The sequence below is a fragment of the Triturus cristatus genome, chromosome 4_2 (assembly GCF_964204655.1).
Source record: "Triturus cristatus chromosome 4_2, aTriCri1.1, whole genome shotgun sequence".
Classification (NCBI taxonomy): domain Eukaryota; kingdom Metazoa; phylum Chordata; class Amphibia; order Caudata; family Salamandridae; genus Triturus; species Triturus cristatus.
Window position 1 is genome coordinate 739,845,429 of NC_140586.1, and position 13,363 is coordinate 739,858,791.

The 13,363-nt window shown below is 44.9% G+C and overlaps 1 long non-coding RNA gene across 1 annotated transcript; it reads right to left on the reverse strand.

Moving 5' to 3' along the window:
* Positions 1 to 10,987: 10,987 nt before the first annotated feature.
* Positions 10,988 to 12,072, reverse strand: LOC146834990 (uncharacterized). The gene is made up of 5 exons (XR_014960360.1): positions 11,905 to 12,072; positions 11,673 to 11,801; positions 11,538 to 11,571; positions 11,367 to 11,443; positions 10,988 to 11,278 (listed from the first exon to the last, which is right to left on the reverse strand). It is a non-coding gene; the product is annotated as an uncharacterized LOC146834990 (long non-coding RNA).
* Positions 12,073 to 13,363: the final 1,291 nt, after the last annotated feature.

The following is a 13,363-nucleotide window of genomic DNA, read 5'->3' on the forward strand; positions in this document are numbered from 1 at the left end:
ATTTCACCTCATGTTGTGAGCTGCCGCTAACCTGCTGCTCAATATGAATGATGACGCACTACGTCACCGCCGTATTTGGAGGTATGTGTAATGAATTCATTTTTTATAGCTTGTTTGCATTTAACGTATCTGTTCCGATTGTCGCGTAGTCTGTGATGTTACATAAACGTGCAATTAAATGAATTAGCATCTTGTACTAAACTTAATGTGTGATATACATATATACATTGTGCCCTACACCCTTGTAATGTTGAATGATTCATTTTAAGTATTCTTACACACATTTTTGTCGTAGACTCGTTAATATCAATCTGTGGCGTAACGAAAGTTGAAGCCCCCCCCCCCCTGCAAGGTATACAGAGGGCCCCGCCCCGGATTTAATCCGGAGCGCTCCAGCTTGAGTACAGTGCTGAGGGGGCCCCCTGCATCTTGCCCCCCCCCCCCGCACTGCAGGGGGGATGCGGGGGCCTGTGTTACGCCCCTGTAAATATGGTGTAAGCCTCCGTTATCATGACGAAAGCACACACCAAATATCAAACGTATTTTGCATTGGTATTCCATATTACCTATGTAAGACGTTCACTAAGTCAATCATATATCAAAGATCACTTTGCTATTTATGATATTTATAAATCCTTATGTACTTTGACCTCTCTGAAGGGTCATACAATAAAATGTTGCCCTTCACCTCTATTGTTATCTGAAAATCTTTGTTTTATTTTAGAACTCTTGCCCCTTTGCCAATTCTAACCAGTGCGAATAGTGATTTAGATCACGCCTATGCCTTACGCATAGTTCTTATATTGCATGTACTGATAAGTTCCCAATAAAGTGTTACTTATTGTTCCTTGGGCCTGTACATTAAATGCAGATAGTGGGCCTCCAGCACTTGTGCTAACCTACAGAAGTAGGACTTTTAAAAATGGCTCTGGCCTGCCATTACAGCCTCTGTGCACTTTAATATTACACAAACGAGTTGGCAGAATTGAAATGATATCAAAGCTGAACCATTTCGTTTCTACTGCGGCTCACCCCACCAGCATAGTGCTTGTTGCTTGAGCAGGGTTGACAATGCCCTCAAGTGCAAACCCAATTCCTGACGAACATACGTAACCTCAAACTTGTGTACACAGTAGATGGCTTATCACAAAAGGTCTTGTTAATAACCCAAAATAATTATGTATAAACTGTTACTGTAATCATAACAAATGCATTAGTACCTTCTGTATGTGTTCAACAGAAAACCAAACATAGTTTCAAAAATATTTTTATTAGTAAATGAAATACCTCTATCCAAACAGTTTTCATTACATTTATTTTTCATACCGCAAATTCAATACACAAAAGCATAATCCACAGCTGCATAACTTACCTCCCAGCTCCATGGTACATAGTCAAAAAATACTCCTCCTAGAGAGCCTTGTTTCACTCCTCGAGCAGGAAGCCAGGCAACCCAAATAATCACTAGGGACTTGAGTGGATCGTGTTTGTCAGGGTTTATGAGGAGTAGTGGTGGGTTGGGAGGGAGGAGGTGGGGTAGACGGGTGGGTGTTTGGGAGGTAGAGGGCACTGGGCTAGTTGCTGATGTTGTGGAAGTGTGTTTGTGTTGCTCTGAGGTTGAGTGTGTGTCCGATGCCTGTGGATCATTTGTGGTTGTGGATTTGGATGTGAGTCTGGGCGTGTACTGTACTGTGGGTGAGGGTTTGGATTTGGGTAAAGGTGTTGTTTTTGTTGGTGTCATGGCTTTGGGTTTATGCTTCTGTCGTGTAGTTTGTTTGGCTGATGGTGTGGGTGTTTCTGAGGATGTATGTTTCTGTGGTGTGCGTTTTGCTGTTGGTGTGTTTTTATGTGGTGTATTTGGTTTGCGCGATGGTTTGTGTTTTGCTGAGTGTATGGTAGTTGTTGAGGGTGTGGTGGTGTGAGCCTGATTATAATTAATATTGGTAGATGGATGGGTGTATGTGAGACTTTGTGTGTTTGGATGTGCTGTGGTGGGGGAAGGTGTGGTGCTATTTTGTGCGTCTATAAGTGTATGTTTCTTAGTAGAAGTATTAGTGTGTTTGTGTGTGTGAGTGTTGAGCTGAGGTCTGCTGTTGGGGTTGATGGGACAGAGGTGGTTGGTGGGGGTATGGTGGTATGAGGATGGATTTTGTTAGGAACGAGGCAGGTGGTGGTAGGTAGCGGTGTCTGAGGGGGATATGATGCGGGCCATGCCTCTCTGCATAGCACATACTTGACGGTCAGTTATTGTGTCAATTGGTGACTGATCCCCTGGACGGAACACAACAATGCAGGTTGGCCTAAAGAGAGGCTTAGCAACAATTCAAGAGCCTCCTCAGACATCACTGCTGGGTCGACCAGGTCAGAAGCTGAAAATGCTGGGGCAAAGGCGAACCCAATCCTTTTAGGGGCTGGCTGCTGACCAACATTGGGGGTAACAGGAGGGAGAGTGCTGACCTTTCTGATGATGGAAGTCCATGAGCTGATGTAGGGTCAAACACCACTTGGGGCTGGTCTAACGTGGAAGGCTCGGAATCTGATAAACTGGTGGACACCTCGCCAGCCTCTCATCCTACGTGACACTGGGTCCCTCGTTTTCGGCAGCACCACCTTCTGACTCCCAGCGGGCATAAATAAATACTAGTAGATGTCCCTCAGCACTTACACGGCCCACCCACTTCAGTATAATCTTCAACAATATTGCAGGCCTACATGTCCAGCCTTTGTCGAGTGTTTTAATGGCAACTCTACTTGACATTTACCAGCTTTGTCCAAGCATAATCCCTCATTTTTCATACCTATTAGTCACCCCTGAAGTAGGACGTAAACAGTCCATTGTCCAAGGTGCAGTATGAGTAAAAGGTTAGACATGTAACATCCATGTTAATGGTTATTTGGATGTTAACTAAACTATCTGCAAATGTGTCTCAAAAATGAAACCGTACTTTTCCCTAACAGTTTGGTTCCTGTAGCCTGTGTCTCTTATCAGTTGAATGTGATCATTTTGTCATGTGTTTTGGTTTTTAAGTTGTATACAGTTAATGAATGTGCTTTCATGTGCTTTCGCAGACTATCCAGGCTCGATGGGTGTGTTGGAAAATGTCCCTAGGCACTATATCTTTAAAATGGTTGCTTCCAGCAAAATCACAAATAATATTGGCACCAGTGTTTTGCGACTCTGGAAATCATAAACAGCTGCCAGGGACAGAAATGAGGTTGGCCAGATGTGGAACACTTTCAAATGCAGACCACATCCATATTTGCAAGGATCTTTTTAGTAGAGATTAACTAACCAACCTTCTGAAACGTAGACATATTTAGTTATTTTCAATCTTTGTACACATTTGTCTAATGCATTCACCATAGACTCACTCTTCCATGCACAATTATTTGTAGTTATACCACAATAAAATATCTGCACCCTTCACATATATAAAGGTTTATACACCTCGGTCACATGTACATATGGGTTCGCTCCATTTTACATAGTTGGGAGCTTTTTAATGCAGTTCTAAATACACATACGGATGTATACAGTGTTCCAATAAATAAAATACTTATACCTTAAGATAATGTGTTGTCATGTTTGTGACAACAATCACTCCTACTTATGTAGTGGCTGTGGAAAAATCATGAGTGTTATACAACTCCCCACAAAGATAACATAATTCTTCTTGCTCTCTGGCCTTCAGCTCCCCATCAAGCAGGGGACAGTCCACAGGCAAAATGCAGGCCATTTGTGGGTCAGGGTGCACTGCACCCGCTGCCCGGAGGACTTTCCAAGCTGGACCTCTGCTGTAATTTTGGTCCAGCTTTGCAGGTCTTCCCACCTCTTGCAGCAATGCAGGCGCCGGCGCCTATGGACCAAGAGGATCCATAGACACATTCCTTGTGATGGCCCTTCATATGGGTTTCTTATGATGGTGGGCTGACCTATAATAATTGAAAATAGCAAAAAATATACAAAGATATGTTAGATGTTGTTGGACCTGTCAGCCCTAGGGTGGTCTCCCCTTCTATTTTTGTATCGTGCCTCATTTTTTCCACCCTCATTTTTATGTTGGACTAGGTCTCCGGGCGCCTTTTCATTGCCAATCAGTGTTAAGGTGCAGGTGCTCCCTTCTTCCAAGATGGCTGCCACAGGCCCCTGCTACTGCAGAGTGGTTTTTCATAGTAGCACCCTAGCTGCCAGGAGCTGGCTGGAACCCCACAACAATGTTGCGACTCCAGCCCGCCTTTTTGTCCCATAGGTAGAGTGGGGAAGCTCCTGGAATGTGCTGGAACCTTCTAGAAGGGAGGTGTGGTTTTTCTTTTGCCGCCTTGGCTAGAGGTCACCTGACCTAGGGCTACTTAAGTGAGGGAGGGAACTTTTTGTGTTGAGTTGGCCAGTGGGGTGAAGCAGAGCTGGAAGAATCCACCAGGAGTGTAGGCGGTAGGGTCTAGCCAGGGACTTATGCCTCTGAGAGTGACAGGATTTAGCTGCTGCCTCTTAAGTGAGTGAGGGACCCTGTGAAACCCACTGATCTTGCCCAGCAGTAGGAGGACCCAGAGAACCTCTGCCCAGCCTGACTAGGAAGGATCTAGTCACCTTCTCCATCCCTACCCCCCTGTAACAGAACCCCTTTAAGGGCGCCAGATACATCTGCGCCAACAAGACTTCATCTAACATCTGAGAACAGAGACTTATATGCCAAGCACTGAGACTGCGTGTCCAGATTGAACTCTAAAACTTATATGCCAAGCACTGAGACTGCGTGTCCAGACTGACCCCTGAAGCCGTATGCAAAGCAGATTGAAGAGCCACCGGGGATCGACCAGGTATTAGCGCTGTGACCCCTGCGCTCCCTGAACTGGCCTGGGACGCCCGGCAGCGTGCTCCGCTGAGCGCGGAACCCCCATCCTTAACTTGAGCCCCCCTGTGACGTGGAAGCCAGCGCGCTCACCGCCGTGGCCCGGAGGCCGGAAGAAGTGCCCTGCAGAGTCGCGAGGCTCGTGAGAAGCCTGGGGCCCCGCCGCTGCCGTCGCAGCTGTGTGAGAAGGTGCGCGAGGCCTGGGGCCGAGTTTCCCCATCGTCGCTGGAGCGGACGCCGTCTGACGGCGAGAACGAGGTAAGCCCGGAGGCTGGGATTGCCCCTGATGCGCCCGCTACTGGTCGGGAACCGCACCGCACCCTCAGCCCGGGTCCCCTCTCCGTGGGAGTTCCCCCCTGCCATCGCGACGGAGAGACCCCGCCGAGGGATCCTCTCCTTGTGCCCCCGTGACTGCTCTGAAGCGCGGTGCCCTACGAACTGCACCGGAGCCGAGAGACTCGCTCCTCCCGTCCCGGGCGCTCCCCGCTAAAAGCTTCGTGAGGCGCATTGACTGTCCTACCCCATATTGAAGTACTCAGCGCCAATAATTACGAGTAGCGCTCTGTTATTCCTGTGCCGGATTGAAGTGCTCAATGTCCATAATTACGAGTAGCGCTCTGTTATTCCTGTGCCGGATTGAAGTGCTCAATGTCAGTAATTACGAGTAGCGCTCTGTTATTCATGTGCCATGTTGAAGTGCTACATGCTAGTAATTACGAGTAGCGCTCTGTTATTCATGTGCCATGTTGAAGTGCTACATGCTAGTGATTACGAGTAGCGCTCTGTTATTCATGTGCCATATTGAAGTGCTACGTGTTAGTGATTACGAGTAGCGCTCTGTTATTCATGTTCCATATTGAAGTACTACGTGCTATTGATTACGAGTAGCGCGCGGTTATTCACGCCCATGTTGAAGTGCTACGTGCTATTGATTACGAGTTGCGCGCGGTTATTCATGTTCCATAATGAAATGCTAAATGACATCTATTACGAGTAGCTCTCCGTGATAGATGCCCCGTTCTGAGGTCGTCACCATTTAGGGCGCCTAGCGCCATAATCACCCCCCTGAGGCGCTACAGGAAATTGAAGCGCGCATGTACCTCTAGGTGAAGGGTAGTTGTACCTCAGGCAGTACTGATATGTTATGAATGTCATTTGTGGTATTACCAGCTTATGAAATGTACTGCTACCTCATGAACTGCATCTAACGTGATCTGCTTGGATAAACTTGAGTATTTACTTAACTCCTACCGTGTGGCGTCACTTATTGTGTGTGTTCCTTGTCCCATGTGAGGTGCGTGTTGTATGGTTGCTTTACACACAGACCTTTGGTGGCCCGACCGCTCGTGTCACGTTACCGCCCCATAGGGCCTGGAGACCCCAGGTCCTACAGATGTGTTCCCAGAATAGATCATTTTAGTCTTAAATATGACACCACTCTTTTCATTCCTTATGAGCAGTAATGTTGTGGGTATATATGTGTGCATATTTATATATATTAATGTTATAGTTAGATAAATATGTCAATGCCAGCATTAACATTTTGAACTTAAAAAAACACAGAAATTCACCAGTTACGATCAGCAGGGCTAACTATAACTTACGCCCTCGCCTTGCACTACTTATAACCTCACATGACATCACTCATGAAATATTCTTTAACATCATTTATGACATCATGATGACATCTCAAATGACATAATTGATAACATCACTGATGACATCTCCAGGCTTCTTTTGTACACATTGCTCTCTAAACGGTTGTACCATTAGAGCTATGAGCCGCCAGGGCCACCACTACAATTAAAGGGCATGGGGGGTCACATGGCCCCGCTCCCAAAACTGTTTTAGACCCTGGGGATTCAGATCCCTGGGCCGTTCTTTTAAATTAAAGGGGAGGGGTACTACGTGCCACCCCCATATTAATAAATTGGGCCCCGGGGGATATAGTTCCCAGAGCCAAAAATTGCTGGGGGGGGGGGGCTGCACGCTCTCCTTCTCTTGATTAAAGAAAGCATCCCTAGGTTGCCATTTTGTCTTTTTTTTTCTGATCCCACAGAAGTCAAGCAAGATCGCAACACAAATTGCATTTTTTTTTATCTTGGCCCCTGGGGCGTGCTACTTCTGGGTAATTAACTTTGTTTTTAAAGTTCAGGACAGGGGACTAAGTCCCCGAGCCCTGTAATGGCTGATAGCAACATTTTCCGATGTTGCCGGGTGCCAATCAGAGCGAGCGCTCCCACTGAATCCTTCTAAGCGAATTGACACAAGGGGAAAAAAGCTCCCTGGGCCAACCAGAATGCTCCATTTTTAAATTGGTGCACCCGCATGGCTCTCTTGAGTCTATCTCAAGTAACTATAACGCTTTCCCCTAAAGTAACTATAACCCCTGCCATGCACAGTATTATCAACAATGATGACATTTCAGATGTGATTAGGGTTGTTATAAATGTAGTCAATGAATATGTTGAGAGTGATTTAATATGTGACGATAAAAGCAGTGCATGGTGATGTCACAAGTTATATTTACTTTAAGGTACGAGTTATAGTTGCTTAATATAAATATAACTGGTAAATTTAAGTGGTTTTGTTAGTTTCAAAAGGTATCTATGGTAACTATAACATCCCTTTAACTTTTTTTTTTTTTGCAGAGTTTTATATAGCGCAAACTTGACCCGAATCGAGTATCAGAGCGCTTTACATAACACCAGTTCCATTACATGAGGACACATTCATTTTTGGTAGACACCTTTATTTTTTTAAGTGAATTTGTAAGGTTTTGTTAATGTAAAGGTAGATATTCTTACAATTCCAAACTATAACGTCACTTTAACCTTTGCTTTTTTTAAATGTAATTTCTAGGGATTTTCTAAACGCAAACTAAGATGACCATCATAACGCAAGGTGGGTGGGCTGGACGCAGGGTTTGAACTGGCACTGACCATTGTTCTACCCTCATCCAAGCTTGCTGCCCCTGCCCCCTCCTCCTTGCCCTCCAAGGCCCAAGTGCATACCCCTTCCTCCTTATTCATCCTTGTGTGGCTGTGGTTCTGCCACTGCCCCTTCTGCTTGTGCTGCACAGTTAGCTTGCTGCTCCTATCCACCTTCTTTTGCACTCTGTTGGAGTCCATGCACCTGTTCCCGCCCTTCCACCCTGCATAGTCCGATGTCCTGCCACTGCCCTCCAGTTAGCTTGTTGTCCTGGCCACTCCTCCTGCCTTCCATTGCCTGAGGCTATGCCTCTGTCATTGCCCTCCTGCTTAGTCTCTGTGCTAGCTTGCTGCCCTTACCCTCCTTCTCCCTGCCCTCCGATGTCTGTCTGTAAACCCCTGTTCACTCCCTTTTGCCCACCATGTTCCACGGACCTGCCACGGCCCTCTTCATTGAGTATTCTGTGGAGCTGCCACTGCCCCTCCCGCCTGCCCAGCATGGTCAGATGGCTGCCACCTGTTCCTGCCCCCTCCACCCTGCCTTCCATTGTCTAAGTCCATGCCCCTATCCCCTCCCTCCTGTCCTCCATGGTTTATTTTGCTGCCACTCCTTTTTGCCCTCCATGCTCTGTGGTGCTGTAACTGCTCCTCCTACCCACCCTGCATGGTTTGTTATAAAGCCCCTACTCCCTTCCACTGCCCTCTATTAACTGTGTTCACCCCCTACCTCTCCCTTTTACCCTCCACAGTCATTTGTGCATGCCCCCCATCCATCTTGCCCACTTTGTTGTGCTGCCACTAATGCTCCCGCTTGCCGTGCATGGTCTTTTCTGCTGCCCCTGCCCCTCCCACCAGCCCTCTGTGGTCAATGTGCCGCCCCTGACCCCATCTTACCTTCCCTCCGCTGTCTTTGTGTATGCCTTTATAGTCTTCCTATTGCCCTCCATGGTCCGTTGTGCTTCCAGTGCCCCTCCTGCCTGCCCTGCATGGTCAGCATGCTGCTCCCTATCTCCCCTCCATTTTCCATGTGTGGGCCCCTATCCCCTCCCTCCTGCCTTCCATGGTTCATTGGTGTGCCCCTGCTCTTCATGGTCTGTTGTGCTGCAACTGCCCCTCCTGTCTGTCGGGTATGGCCAGTTCGCTGCCCTTGCCTCCTTCCCCTCTGCTGTCCATTGTCCGTGTTCATGGCCCTGTCACCTCTATATTGCTTTCCCTAGTCTGCTGTGCTGCACTGCCCTCCCACTTGCCCTGTTTAGCGTAGTGTGATGCCCCTGGCGCCTGCCCTATTAGGTCAGTTTGGTGCTCCTGCCCACTTCCCTCCTGTCCTCTATTGTCAAAGTCCATGCCCCTAACTCATTCCTCCTGCCCTCCGTGGTAAATTGTACATTACATGCCAACATTTTGAACTTGGATTTGAAAATAAAATTTGGGGAATTGATTTTCCTCATTGACTTACATAGAAAAATAGGTGGTTTTAGGCAGGAGAATGCTAAAATAAAGCCCTTTTGGGCTTAAAATTATTGGGAGTCTCCTGTCTGAATCAGGTTTGTTGGCATGTTTGGTTGAACAGCCACTGCCTCTCCCTTCTACGCTCAATGGTCTGTTTCATTGTCACAGCCTCTCTTGCCTGTCCTGCATTGTTGGTTTGTTGCCCTTGCCCCTCTTTACTCTGCCATTGTGGTCTGTTGTGCTGCCACTGCCCCTCCCACCTTCCCAGCAAGGTCTGCCTCTTCCCCCTTCTCCCTGCCCTAAATTGTCAAAGTCTGTGCCTCCAACCTCTACCGCCCCACAATGTTTTAATGAACAACTAACATTCTATATGTATGTGGCATGCCTGAAGACTCTTGACATAATCAAAACTGTAATATCTGAAGCATTTCCTTTAGGAAAATATAAAACTGAAGAGGCCCATTTCCCATAGAAACTAAGATTAGTGCTCTAAAAAACTAAAACAAGGGCACATTTTCTGAGTTTTCAAATAGCCACAACGCGCTTTTAAATTATTTGCTTTGTTAATGTTTTTTTATCCAGTTGATCACTTGAATATTTGTTGCACTTAGGAGAGAGGATGTGGCCTTACGGCCAGAGCTGCTGACTTTGCTACGGGGGACCCAGGTTCAAGTTTCGGCTTCAGCTCAACATCCTGTGATGCTGGACAAATCGCTTAATCTCCTCATGCCTACAACCAAAATTAATGTGTCTGTGTGTAATTTAACTGATGCTCATGTAGGGAACCACCAGGTCAATTCTGTGCTATTTAAAACTGCAAACAAAATAAATAAGTGTTTGGACATACCTTTGTCATTGGGCTATACTTAGGCTAAATTTGGGTGATATTTGTGCTATCTTTTTTAGCTGGTGGCCATTTTGGGAGACATTTTTGTTATGAAGTTCCCTAATTTTCTCATTTACTGCGTTATCTTCTGTAGAACATACTTTCTGTTTTCAACTTCCATCAAGATGGCGTTCAGATGTGCCAAACCTTTGGCATAAATTCAGATTGTTAGCAATAGTTCTTCTTTAGAACACTGTGGTGAAGCTTCAGTTGAGCCCTAGGAAGTAAAAGAATTTCTAGCTTAAAGCAATTAGAATTTTCAATTCTTTTATGGACTTGGGCGAGGATTATGCTTCTCTATTGAATAAAATTAAAAGCAGTCACAACAATATAAAGGAAAAATGACATATTCCATGAACCTCTAGTCCATTAGTAGTTACATGCTCCAATAACCGACAACCCAGTCCTTTAAGAACCGGTACCTCCATTTGTAATCCTCTTTCTTTGCCAATTGAACTGAAATGAAAGAACAAGAAAATCCTGGAACCAAAACCATAATCAAACCAAGAGGAAGGATTCTCCAACACTCTCAACCAGAGAGGCAGAAAACTGCAACACCTCCAAGGGAGTCTTTCACACTCGCAACGAGGAGCGAGGCAGTCTTCACCCAGGACTAAAATATCTGCTCTAGATGCGTCTTGTTATAAAGCACAAGTGGATCCATTGGGTAAGTACCACGGGGTACTGGTTCAGAACCTGATTATTTCTTTCACAATCCATAGTGATTTTGTACTAGACTTTTATAAATGTACTACACCTATGTACGTTTTTATCAAAAATATATATATTTATTAAATTATTTGTTTTGTTTCTCTATTTATCTCGCTAATTGTGTATACGATTTTATACAAAAAGATAATACCAATGGGGGCTGTCTGACAAATAAAACACAATAACAAATACACAGAAAATTCAATGGGTGACTGTGGTGACATATAGTGCAAATAGATGACCTTTCAAATTCAAACAATAAACAAGACAATAACATAAATTCTCCATCCTTTTCAGGTCTTTCACTTTAGCTAGTTCTATTTTTTAAAATAATTGATATAGTGAGCCAGGACATTAGATGGTTGTACGTCGACGTTTCAACCCTGTATATATGTGTTTGTAGATACATCAAGTAGGGTCTTCTTCAGGACAAAAGAAGGAAGTGCGCCAGCCTATTAAAAGGAAAACGAAATTCCTATTAGTATGGTGTGGAATAAAAAATGTACAATGTGTGAACCGCCATACTCTTGGGGTACTCACCCTAGGTGGTTGGGAATTCACAAGATTAAATCTATTAACTCCTCTGAGCACGGAAGGAGTTCTAATTCAAGCATCATCTGCAAAATGATGAGATTGCCAGTTACTTCCTACATGACGACATGTGAATAGCTACTACTCTATGCAGTTGCTGCATCCGTTACATGTACTTACCAATTAACCAGCTTTTCAAACTTTAGCTGTGTACCTGTAATGAGAGGGAAAGACTAAGTGTACTCTCCCTTTAATAAAACAAGTCTACACATGGACTCCCAAAGATGACACCTCAATGTAGTCTTAGAAACTCACCCCTCTGGATGTGCTCGTCGGCCTCCAGGGGGTAGTGGGTTCAACATGTTAGTAGTATTCAGTCCTTAGAGATCGTCAGGTATTGATGCCAAAGTCCATCAGTGCTTGCTGCCCAAACCTCCTTAAATACTGGAGGCAACATGGACATAATATGAATTAACTAAGCGCTCAGTGGTGCAAAACTACATTCTTCCGCTATCCGCATCCCAACAACAGTCAAGAGTCTCCTTACCTGTATTCTCGAGTGTCTATCACCAACTCAAGGTCAAGTCATAAAAAAGCATCCTCAGTAAGGGATTATAATTAATCCATCCTCACGACTCCTCGAGATTCATTTAACACCAAGGTTGAATTACAATGTTTTCTTAGAAAGATCAGACTGAAGTATTACTTTATGACAAACCCTAGAGATAGAGAAATAAAACAAATAATTTAATGAATACATATTTTTGCTAACTTACATAGGTGTGGTACATTTATAAAAGTCTAGTACAAAATAACTATTGATTGTGAAAGAAATAATCAGGTTCTGAACCAGTACTCCGTGGTACTTACCCAACGGAACCACTTGTAGCTTTATAATTATTAACCCAGGTTCCAGGGGATACAGGGTGACCCCATTGATCTTAATGCTAGATGCGCCTTGTGGCAGTTAGTCCACTACAAGTGTGTTTATAATAGTTTCCTGTGAAATCAGGACAGGAAGCCATAAAATCCATACCAACGTATCTTATAAGTATAACGTATCACGGAGAGTGCAGGAAACCCAAATTGAATCATAAAAGAATAGTAGAATAACATTATAAATGTACTTATACCTGACGTATACGAATAAAAGATGACAAATCTGGCTGGGATAATCCTCACCTCCATGTCCTTAAAAGAACTGAAAATCCTATCATGTAACCTAGAATTTGTTATTCTATGTCATGACCGGAGGCTTCGATTAACCTTGTTTAAAGCTGTGCCACCACCACGGATGCAAAATCAACAATTGTTTTATAATGAAAAGACTTAAAGGTGGACCCAGAGGATCAATCCACTGCTTTCAGAATACCTTTTAAACGTGACCCTAGTGAGATGGACTTAGAGGCCATAGCTCCTCGCACTTAGTGTGCACCAAAAATGGAAACGCCGATACCAGCCTCAGATAAAAGCCAACGCATCCACTTTGCCAAACTAGCAGCTGCCACAGGCTTGAAAGGATAATTAATCTCCAGGCTGATATATGTCCCAATAGGATCAGTATTCCATTTGTCAACACCAATGAACCCATCGTCACCATGCTGAAGCAAATTGCTTGTGGGTACCTGAAGCCCATACCTGATTGATATAAAAGGAATCCTGTGAGAAATGCCTGGAATCTGCCATCGACCCTTGAAACTATCCAGGCAACCAACCGGAGCTGCTCCGAGATAATCAATGGATGGGGATGCCCCACTGGGTCCAGCAACAGGTTCTGGTGAAACTAAATCAAATGAAGAAGTTCGCAAGACAATTCCAGAGCAATAAGGAAACTACAGCTGAGCTCTATAGAGATGAGTCACCAGAATGATCACTATTTTCTGACGACGCACGTGAGACAGAACTCTGGGATCATGCTGAAAACGGGAAATGCATACCCAAGATTGAGAGACCAGTCCTGTAGGAAAGCATCTGTTCCAGTCACCTCTGGATAAGGGTTGTTAGAA